Here is a 10,865-nt window from a genome sequence, read left to right on the forward strand (position 1 = left end):
GGAATGCTGTTCCCTTCCCACCAAAGGTGGTTCCTATTTTTCTACTTGCATTTTTACGTGCTTTCAAGCCAGGTTGGCAGAAGCTTGGACAAGTAGTGGGAGCTCAGTCCATTACGTGCCACTAGGGATTTGAACCATTGAACTACCGATCTTTCTGATCAACAAGCTCAGCGTCTTAGCCACTGATACACCATGTCCCTTGTTACCAGCTATAGAAGTAAATTATTTACATGGAAAAATGCCGGAAAGGAGGGAACACAGTCCTTTTTTTACAGAAAAGAGTGCTGTTGGTTCTTTGTCACCTACCACTGGAGAGACAATGTTGATGCATTAAATAATATACCCAACTTATTCTCATTTAATTCAGCAGCCTTGTTCCTTATTCCTTGCCTTGTTAGATCAATTTTGTTGGCCAGCCAGTTGACCCATCATGAGTGGTGGGACTTTCTATAAGCAATTTCTCAGAAGCTGGTTGGCTTAATGAGCCCCTGCCCTGATGAATTCCACTGACATGTTAATGTTCATAACATTTGTATTTTAGATAATGATATATTTGTTGCCTGCCAGCAGCCAGCAAAGCTGGCAGCAGATTCTGATAGTGAGTAGGTTGGAGTGGGACGTGGGCCAGTCCTAGAGTCTGGGGAAGGCTCTGAGGAGGGCTCTGTGTCAGAGGCAGAGAGGGGACCAGAGCCGTAGGCCAGTTATCAGCTGCCTTCAGAGGCAGACATCAGTGAGGCAGACAAACAGCTGGAGCCTGTTCCCAGTGTGTGCATGCGCAGAGTTGCCAGATGAAGGGAACAGCTAAAAAAATGGTCAACTTGGGAGTAAGGCCACGGGTGAACAATGAATGTCCCCCTCCCAGAGGAAATAAAAGAGGAGTGAAAGGGGAGTGGAGTTTGCAGGAGACAGTTAGTTCGCTTAATTGGTTTGAGACTTCTTGACGTGTTTTGCAGATATTTAGCCTGTCAGCTCTCCAAGCCAGATAAAGTCTGTGAGTGTAAATCCTCCCTTGAAAGATTTTGTTGGATGTGAATGAGCAGAATTCACAGAAAAATAATAAAAGGGTTTTTTGTCCGGACAAGGAGTTTGCTTCATGCTCTCCGGAATCCTAGGTCAGAACAATATTTTTATTAAATCACTATCTCCTCCCCCTGTGCTGGCAAAAACCTAGATTTCAGGAGAAAAAAAATTTTTTTTAATGCACTGGGTAAATGGGATCTGATCCTGGCCTCCTACCCTGAAAAGGCTGGTGTTTAAACACTGAACTATGGCTCAGTTATATCAACCCTCAGATGCCTAAAACCTCTGCTGTCCTAAAGTCAAAAGTTTGCTTCACGTTTTCTTCAGATAACTTAATGGGCATGTTAAAGATTTCTCCTTCCAGGAGTTCAAATTCCCAGTCTAGTGTACAGCCTCAAGGTTTCCTGCTGTCCCCACCCCCCACCAACTACTGCCATGTCCTCAAGAGATCCGAATCTGCTTGAATTGAGGCGAGGATCAGCCTTGATTTATTAACTTTGATCTCTAACTAATACTCCTTCCATTTTCCCCAAAACAATGGTGGATTGTGTTGAGAGAGAGTAACTGGCCCAAAGTCACCTCATGGGCTTTCTTTCATGCCTAAGGCAGGAGTTGAACTCACAAGCCTCCTGGTTTCTAAGCCAGTCCCTTTAACTATGACACCAGGGGTGTCAAACTCCATGATCTTGAAGGGCTGGGGGCGTGGCCAGGGGGGCGTAATGGCCTCCTGCAGCAGTCTGCCAGTCAAAATGGGGCACAGGTGAATTACAAAATGTGGGCTTTGCTTTGTGAGATCCAGACTCAGCGAGCAAGGGGTGTGAACTGCACAGAAAGTACACTTTTGTTTAGTTATGAAGAAATATCCCCAAAGTCAGATGTAGACTGACTTTGAGCTACACATCTTCCCAACAAACAGCAAATTTTGAAGCTCCAGATAAAGAGGATTCATTTTAGGATGAGTAACCAGAGTTTGCATATTGGAGGTTCCTAAAGGAATGCTGGGAAATCTGTATTTTAAAGAACATTTGAGGGAGGAGTGCAGAATAGCCCTTCTCTGCCTGAGGCTATAGAGACCTGGCACCAATCAAAACACTTTTTGTGAAGCAACTGATCAGCATTGACAGGGGGAAGCCACCAGTAACTACACCAGGGGTGTGCAAACTTGGGAACTTTTAAGATTTGTGGACTTCAACTCCCAGAATTCTGGCTGGGGAATTCTGAGAGTTGAAATCCACAAGTCTTAAAGTTCCTAAGTTTGCACACCCCTGAACTACATCTCTATTCCACGCTATTCTGGCAGAGTGCCCTCCAAATGTCTCCGGTTGCAACTCCATTTATACACAAACCATGAATATTAGAACCTAGCACATACGGAAGACATCAGTTAAGAGTGTTGATGAATTGTGACAAGATTGGCACCGTGTCAAAGGGACTGCCTTCTGGATTTGCTCAGAGGTATAGGGAGAAAAACGCTCTTATTATTTCCTTCTGGGGTACACTTTTGTCCCCCTCTGTAAACAAAGGCTGCAAAAAGCAGGCGGAGGAAATGCTAAGCAGGCTGCTCCATGTGGCAGATGGGAAAGAGGCTGCCAGAGAAGGAAGGGAGGCGGGGTTTGGTTCAGCCTTCCTATACATGGTAGCAGGCCAGGCTCCAGTGGGTCACGCTGTGTTGAGCTATCATACTTTGTGCGTGCTTCACCAGATTTATTTTCTAACCACATGACTGGGGAGGCCAGCTCTGTTGCTTGCAGGAGCAACTAACAGATTGAGAATGGAAAGGAAGGCAAGACAAATGGGTAGAAACTCCTCAAAGAGAGGAGCAACCTACAATTAAAGAAACACTTCCTAATGGTGAGGATGATTAACCAGTGCAGGGGTGTCAAACTCAAGGCCTGTGGGCTGGATCCGGCCTGCAGGGTGTTTAGATCTGGCTTGCAGGGGCGGCCTGGAAATAGCAAAGGACTGGCCCTTGGTGCCTCTGCTAGCAAAAACAGGGCGCCCGCGGGGCTGCACTGCTTTTTGGCAGCCAGAATGCTGCAGGAGGCCGTCCTCCTGGGATGTGGAGGGGGGGTCTCAGGGAAGTCCTGCCTTAGCACTTGACCACCACAGATGCCCCCCCCCGCTGACACAAGTTCTGTGTCACATCCACCATGGCCTCACCCACCCAGCCATGACCACCATTGCGCCGTCCCCTCAGCCACCCTCCCCCCCAACTCTATTCAAAATGAAGGTAAATGAGAAATATCTGTAAGCATAAAAGAAAGCTTTGCCATTTAAATATTTCATTCTAAACTTGGGGGGGATATGATTGCATAGACTTGGTCCAAATTGGCTCAGTGTGTTGGAAAATGCAAAAAAAGACTTATTTTGACATAATTCAGTTAATGAATTGCTGAATCAACTCTGTTGATCCATGCCTTTTCATGCTAAGAAATGCTTTACAGAACTTTGGAGTCTGTGGAGATTCTCAATCCCCAGGACATGGTTGTCTGAAAGGTGCTTTTTCCAAAAGACAACTGGACTTTCTTGATTTTTTTTCCGCCTTGAAAATATTTCACTTCTCATCCAAGAAGCTGGCTGGGGAATTCTGGGAGTTGAAAAGTCCACATCTCTTAAACTTGTTAAGTTTAAAAAACACTGGATCAGATTATCTTTCCATTGGTCTAGAAAAAAAGGACATGTGGCATATTTGACATATAAAGAAAGTTCATAGTGGCCTGAATACTATTGCTTTGCATGGAAAGATAGATTCCACTGTTGGAAGAAATGTCCTTCTGGGTTCAGCTCCAAGTGGGGAAAAAGACACTGGAGACTGCTTAGAAAGATGGTTTAATGGAAACAGGATCACATGGCTTGAGCTCCTGAACAGAAAAGGGGGATCACACGCTTCTAGATGTTGGGTGAAGAAGAAGAAAAAGGGTGAAGGGCTGAAAGTTCCTGGCTTTATGCTCTCTGTTTGGCCCCACCTCTCTGTTTCCTGTTCCTGTGTAAGAAATGTATTCTGATTGGTTGTCAGACTCCCATAGGGCCATGCAGGGGCAATTCTCTAGGCTATGTTTTGAGTCCCAGGTTTGGTTGAGTTCTCAGATGCCATGTGGTGAGTTAGGTAAAGGGCTAATACTATCATGCCTTAATCCCATCACCCTGGAGCTGAAGGAGGAGATCTTTGTTATGTAGAATAGACTGGCTCAAGCATTTTAATGGCCCATTGACAAAGATGGTGGCTATTAAGAGTGAGTTGGCTTCCTGCCTAAAAACATGTTTCTCCATTTCTGATCCAGGGAAATATAATATTCTGCCTTTTCAATATTTCCTAGGATATTTCTTTCTTCTAGGAGATGGGTGGGTGCTAACTTCCTACACCACTTTATAGAAAGAAGGAGAAAATGGGGAAGCCCTATAGCCATGATGGCGAACCTATGGCATGAATGTTCAAGGTGGCACATGAAGCCATGTCATCCGGCACACATGGATTTCTGAAACTATTTTAGAATAAAATTCGCTGTAGGTTAATTTCGAATGTGTATGTGAATCAGAATCAGATAGTTGGGGTTCGGCTGATGTAGTAAACTATGAAATGCGCGGGCATTCACTAGGCTACTTTTTAAACCAAGTATCTTGGACACACACAATCCCAAAATGCAGCATGTAAGGTCCTTGTTGGGATCTGGAAGTCCACACGTGTAAGTTGTCAAGGTTGAGAAACACACTGATGGAGAGAAAAATGTAAAATCTGAGTACAAGTGACCCTCGACTTGCATCCGTTCATTTAGTGACCATTCGAAGTTACAACGACACTGAAAAGAGTGACATGGCCGTTTTGCACATGTATGACCCAGAGGTAGTATTCAGCAGGTTCTGACCAGTTCTGGAGAACCGGTAGCGGAAATTTTGAGTAGTTCGGAGAAACGGTAAATGCCACCTCTGGCTGGCCCCGCCCCATCTATTCTCTGCCTCCCGAGTCCCAGCTGATCGGGAGGGAAATGGGGATTTTGCAGTATCCTTCCCCTGCCATGCCCACCAAGCCATGCCATGCCATGCCATGCCCACCAAACCACACCCACAGGACCGGTAGTAAAAAAAATTGAATCCCACCCCAGCATCCTCATGGTCACATGATCAAAATGAACGCATGTATTTATGACGGCTGCAGTGTCCCGGGCAGCGGTGGGATTCACTTACCTTCCCTACCGGTTTGCAAATGTGAGCGCCTGCACTGTGTCTGTGCATGCGCACTGTCTTCTGCGCGTGTGCAGTGCTCGCGTATTCCGTTGAGGTGTGTGGGCGGCGCCTTCCACAGCCACCTCTACCGGTTCGCCCGAACCAGAGAGAATCCCACCTCTGGTCCCGGGGTCATGTGATCACGTTTTGCGATCTTCTGACAAGCAAACTCAATGGGGAAGACGGATTCACTTAACAACCCTGTTACTAGCTCATCAACTGCAATGATTCGCTTAATAACTGTGGCAAGAAAGGTTGTAAAATGGGCCAAACTTCGCTTAACAATTGTCCTGCGTAGGAATAGAAATTTTGGGCTCAGTCATGGCTGTAAGTCAAGGACTATCTGTATACATTTATGTTAGATCAGGGGTGGGTTCCGGCTGCCATTACTACTGGTTTGCTAGTAAAAAGGTTTGCTCTGTGCACGAGCGCATTTTCATTTAAAACGATCTGCACATGCACACAACATTAAAAAAAAAAAATTTACACTTTTTGAATGACGATTGTTCTGCGCATGTGCAGAACAGAAAATCAAGATGGTGCTGCTGATCATAGAAGAGGTACGGACACCTGTCCGCCAGAGTTACTACCTGTTCAGCCGAACTAGACCGAATAGGCACTGTAGGAACCCACCTCTAAGTTAGATAACCTCATATTTTGGGACTGTAATTGCTGGGAGATGAAAAAAAAAAGTCTTGTAGGGAAGAAGTTTCAATTTGAGTCATGTGGCAGCATCAGAGCTCCAAGCCTTTGCTTCCATATTAAAGGCGGTATTCTCCAATTTAATAGTTAGTTTGCATCCTGCCTTTATTTTTTACTAATAACCTGGGAAAAGATTTATTTATTTGTGTTTACATTTCTGAACTGCCCTTCTCCCTCCTTTCTAACACAACTTCCTCCTCCTACTTTCCCTAGAACAACCCTATGAGGTAGGTTGGGCTGAGACACAGTGGCTGTTCCAAGGTCCACCAGTTGGCTTTGCGCCTAATGCAGGACTAGAACTTACTGTTTCCTGTTTTCCAGACAGGTGCCTTAAGCACGAGAACAAAATGGCTCCAAAAACAATTTCCTTCGAGCCGGAATCGAACCAGCGACCTAAGGATGACTCAAGCAGGCTTCTACAGTCCTCCGCTCTACCAGCTGAGCTATCGAAGGAAGGCTGCCTGTTCTTGCTCTCACCCTCTCTCTCTCTCTTTTGTTCTTTTGTTCTGGTAGATCCTAATAAAGTATCTGTCGAGGCCAGCAGTATAATTAATGAGCTGATTTTGCATTCCTTGAAATAGCCTGGAGTGAGTTCTGCACAGGTGCAGCCTCAGAGGCGTTGTGGCTTATGGAAACTGTGGTTAGACCCAATCTGGGCCAAGTGCCAGAGAGCAGCATAAAGAACTAATGGGAACTCACCAAGAGTCTGGTGATCCCAAATGGGCGGGGATTTAGAAAGTCGACTTTCAAGAATGATTAAACGGAAGCACGTTGCTTTCTAATCTGGGGTTTGTTTTTTTCCCCTCTGTTCCCCTCACAGACCAGGGGGGAAAAATAATTTCATGCCGGCTCAATAGCAAACGGCCAGCAGCCAATTCTGCATTTATCCTGATGGGTTTTCATCCCTTTGCAGGCAGGATGTGTCAGCCTCACGTCATCCTGAGGGGAAACAGCCCTGAGTCATAGGAAGGGGCCCCAGCGGCAGACGTTCCTTTTGTTCTCTGCTATTTTTTTTTTGCAACCGCACATCTGTCACGTTGTGTCTTTCAGGGCTGCTGTGAAATCCGCTGGCCCTTGCAGCTGCCGTCTCAGGGTTGAATTGTGCTCACACCCTTGGATCAGCTCACTTCATTTCCCCACCTAAATCAAACGGGGGGGGGGGATTGGAGTTCAGGAAGGGCTGCTTAGTGTCTGGATCCAAGAAGCCCTGTGAGGATGGGGAGGGGGGGGATTAAAAACCTGCTGAATTAAATGAGAAGCCCGTTTCAGCTGCAGCGTGTTAAAGAGTGGGAAAGGAAGGAATCAAAACCAAGGCATAATCCTACCCAGAATGAGGCATAAACAGAATAACAAGAGTTGGAAGGGACATTGGAAATCTTCTAATCCAGCCCTCTGCTCAAGCAGGAAATGCTATGCCAGTGATGGCTAACCTTTTTCTAACTGTGTGTCAAAACTGTGTGTGTGTGCATGCTATCGCACATGCGCTTGTGCCCACCGACCTCCGCAAGCGCAAGTGACCTCCCCGCCTGCACATGTGTAAGCAACCCCCCAGTGCAAGCGACCTCCATATGTGTGTGTGTGTATGATTTTCACCCTTCCCAAGCTCCAGAGGCTTTCCTAAAGCCTGGGGAGGGCAAAAATGGCCTCCCCTGCCCACCCACCCCCCAGAGAGCAAAAAACAGGCCCAATGGCCCAAACAGACTTCCAGTTGACCCATCGGGCCTGTATTTCACCCTCTCTAGACTCTGGAGGCTTTCCTGAAGTCTGGGGAAGGCTAAAACAGCCTCCTCCGGCCCTCCAGAAGGCTGAAAATCAGCTAGCCGGCCCGTACATGTGCACTGGAGCTGAGGGCTGCCAAGGGCTGCCATGCCAGCAAATATGGCTCCGCGTGCCACCTCTGCCATAGGTTCGCCATCACAGTGCTATACTATTTCAAACCAATGGTTATCCAACCTCTTCTTAAAACCCAAGTGTTGGGAGCAACCACAGCTTCTGGAGGGAAGCTGTCCCACTGGTTAACCCTCTTCACTGTCAGGAAATTTCTCCTTAGTTCTAGGATTCTTCTCTCCTTGATAAGCTTCCATCCGTTACATCTTGTCCTGCCCTCAGCTGCTTTGCAGAACAAGTTGTTCCCCTCTTCTTTGCGTTAGCCTCTCAAATACTGGAAAACTGCTTTCAGACCTGGGGTCCCTGATCCTTCTCTCTTTAGCTTCCAGACCCCATATCTTCGTTGCTCTTCACCGCACTTTGTGTCTCAACTTTTTTTGTGTATCAAGGTAAAGGTTCCCCTTGCATATATATGCTAGTCGTTCCAGACTCTAGGGGTGGTGTTCATCTCTGTTTCAAAGCCAAAGAGCCAGCGCTGTCCAAAGACGTCTCCGTGTTCATGTGGCCGGCATGACTAAACGCCAAAGGTGGACAGAACACTATTACCTTCCCACAAAAGGTGGTTCCTATTTTTCTACTTGCATTTTTGCATGTTTTCAAGCTGCTAGGTTGGCAGAAGCTGGGACAAGTAACAGGAGCTCACTCCGTTACGTGGTGCTAGGGATTCGAACCGTCTGCCGACCTTTCCAGCCGATAAGCCCAGCGTCTTAACCACTGAGCCACCTCGTTGCCTGCTTGTTACAGAGAATACACCTCTGAAATAAAATGTGACAACAGAAATCCACTTGGGAGTCTTCTTAATGCGAACTGTTTCCAAGGAGGTGCCTTCCCAGAGTATGGAGGCCTCCAGAACAGGGGTCCCCAATCCCCATTCCGTGGACAGGCACCGGGCAGCGACATGCCAAACAAGTAAAGCCCCATCCGCAGGATTTAGGCAGCACATGCCCACACCAGTCCATGGAAAAAAACTCTCTATGGAACTGGTCCCTGGTGCCCAGAAGGTTGGGGGTGCACTGCTCCAGAACATTCAGTGCCAGCAATTGTGGAAGCTGTAATCTAGGTGGGCTTCAAAAATTTCAGCAACGGGTTGTCTGCCCGGTTGCTGGGTGGGTGCGGCCTAGTCAGCCTCCTGCACCATGGTAGGACGGGGTGGGGGGGCATTTTCAGCTCCTGCAGGTTCCGGAGGCCCGTTTTGCCCCCTCCCCAAGCCTCCACATGGGCCCTGCACTTACCTCGCATCCAAAACAGGCCATGTGGAGACTCGCGGGGTGGGCGGAACCAGCCAGGGGTGGGATTTAGAAGTTCTCTAAACCAGCCATAATGTTAGCTATGGGTTCTCCAACACCTGGGCGACCCCATAGGGACCCACCCCTGTTGTAATCCCAACTCATCAGTATGGGCAAAACTGTTTTTTTAGGCAACCAGATTCAGACTGCAATCTTGGACCGAGAATTGAGTTATGTATGCATCAACAGCATGTTTGGGAAGTTGAATGAAGTTTTTTTTTTGTTTCCGTTTCTGTCCAAAGCCTTGTTATTTCTATTTAAATCAGTGGGGCGTTCTGAATTTGCATTGGACTTGGAACGGTGTCCTTCTGTTTCCTCTTTTGGGAGTTACATTTCCTCTTTGCAGCAAGGTTTAAATGGCCCACTTGCTAGATGGAGTATTTTTGGCTAGATGGGTCGCCCATAGAAGGTTGTCTTATTCCAGCTATACTGAGGTATTCTGGGAGTTGAAGTCCACACATCTTAAAGTTGCTGAGGTTCAACACTGCCTTGGACCAAGCCCAGCTGCATTTATGGATCACGCAAACCCAAGGTTTATTTTAACGTCTTAAATCTATATATTTTGCCATACATTTTGATTTACAAACAAGGGACTGGGTTCATACATACTGGACATAAATGAAGCAATAAGTATTATGCCTTCACAGAATATGTGAAATCCACTAAACTAGCTAAATGATCTCTACTACTCACAGTAAAAATTCCTGACAGCTGAAACCATCTCTTTACATAGAAGCTTGCATGGATTTAGACACGGAGAGATAAAATTTGGGGCTCCTAGATACTCATAGTTAGAACCAGTTTGCTGTAGTGGTTAAGATGCTGGCTTGGAAGCCAGGAAACTGTGAGTTCCAATTCTGTCTTAGGCACAAAAGATGGCTGGGGGATTTTGGGCTAGTCACTCTCTTTCAGCCCGTTCTCACAGGGTTGTTGTCAGGGGTGAAATTCAACAGGTTCTGGAGAACCGACAGTGGAAATATTGAGTAGTTCAGAGAACCGGAAAATATCACCTCTGGCTGGCTCCAGAGTAGTGTGGGAATGGGGATTTTGCAATATCCTTCCCTGGCCACAGAACTGGTAGTAAAAAAAAATTGAATTTCACCACTGCTTGTTGTTATGGGGAATATAAAAAGCAGGAGTATTAGATATGTTCTGTCCTTTGCATTGACCATCAGTGTGCGATATAATAATAACAATCTCAAGAACTATTGAATACCATTGGCATTGACAAAAATCGCTATCAGTCAATTGCAAAAGGCAGCTTTACTTGGAACAGCTTACGTTCTGTGATGATAAATTTAATATTCCACAAAGTGTGTCTATTCCAGGTCCTTAGGAGGAACTTGATAAGTGGATAAAAAAAATGCCAAACCCAGTCTAATCATCTGGATGACTGTGCAACCAACCATAATAATAATCACTCCAACTGCAATCCAAAGGAATGTTAAGAGGTTATGCAGACAAAATTCGTATTATATCTATACTGGTAAAGCAGGATCACATGTGAAAACAGAAGAAATGCAGTTTGCTCCATGTATTTCCTATACAGGCAGTCCTTGACTGACAACAGTTCATTTAGTGACCGTTCGAAGTTACAACGGGACTGAAAAAAGTGCCTTGTGGTCATTTTTCACATTTCCAACCGTTGCAGTGACTTACTGCGCATAGTGCACATTGCAGCAACTTAGTGCAGAGTCATGTGGTTTACATTCGGATGCTTGACAACTGACTCACATTTATGATGGTTGC

At 46.2% G+C, this 10,865-nt stretch overlaps 1 protein-coding gene and 1 non-coding gene across 2 annotated transcripts in view; one reads left to right on the forward strand and one right to left on the reverse strand.

Annotated features, from left to right (window-relative positions):
* Positions 1-10,865, forward strand: part of LOC116503304 (zinc-binding protein A33-like) — a 902,198-nt gene that overhangs the window by 660,666 nt on the left and 230,667 nt on the right. The gene's annotated exons all lie outside the window — the stretch shown is intronic.
* Positions 6,309-6,396, reverse strand: TRNAY-GUA. The gene is given in 2 exon segments: positions 6,309-6,344; positions 6,360-6,396. It is a non-coding gene; the product is annotated as a tRNA-Tyr (tRNA).

Source organism: Thamnophis elegans, chromosome 2, assembly GCF_009769535.1.
Source record: "Thamnophis elegans isolate rThaEle1 chromosome 2, rThaEle1.pri, whole genome shotgun sequence".
NCBI classification, from domain to species: domain Eukaryota; kingdom Metazoa; phylum Chordata; class Lepidosauria; order Squamata; family Colubridae; genus Thamnophis; species Thamnophis elegans.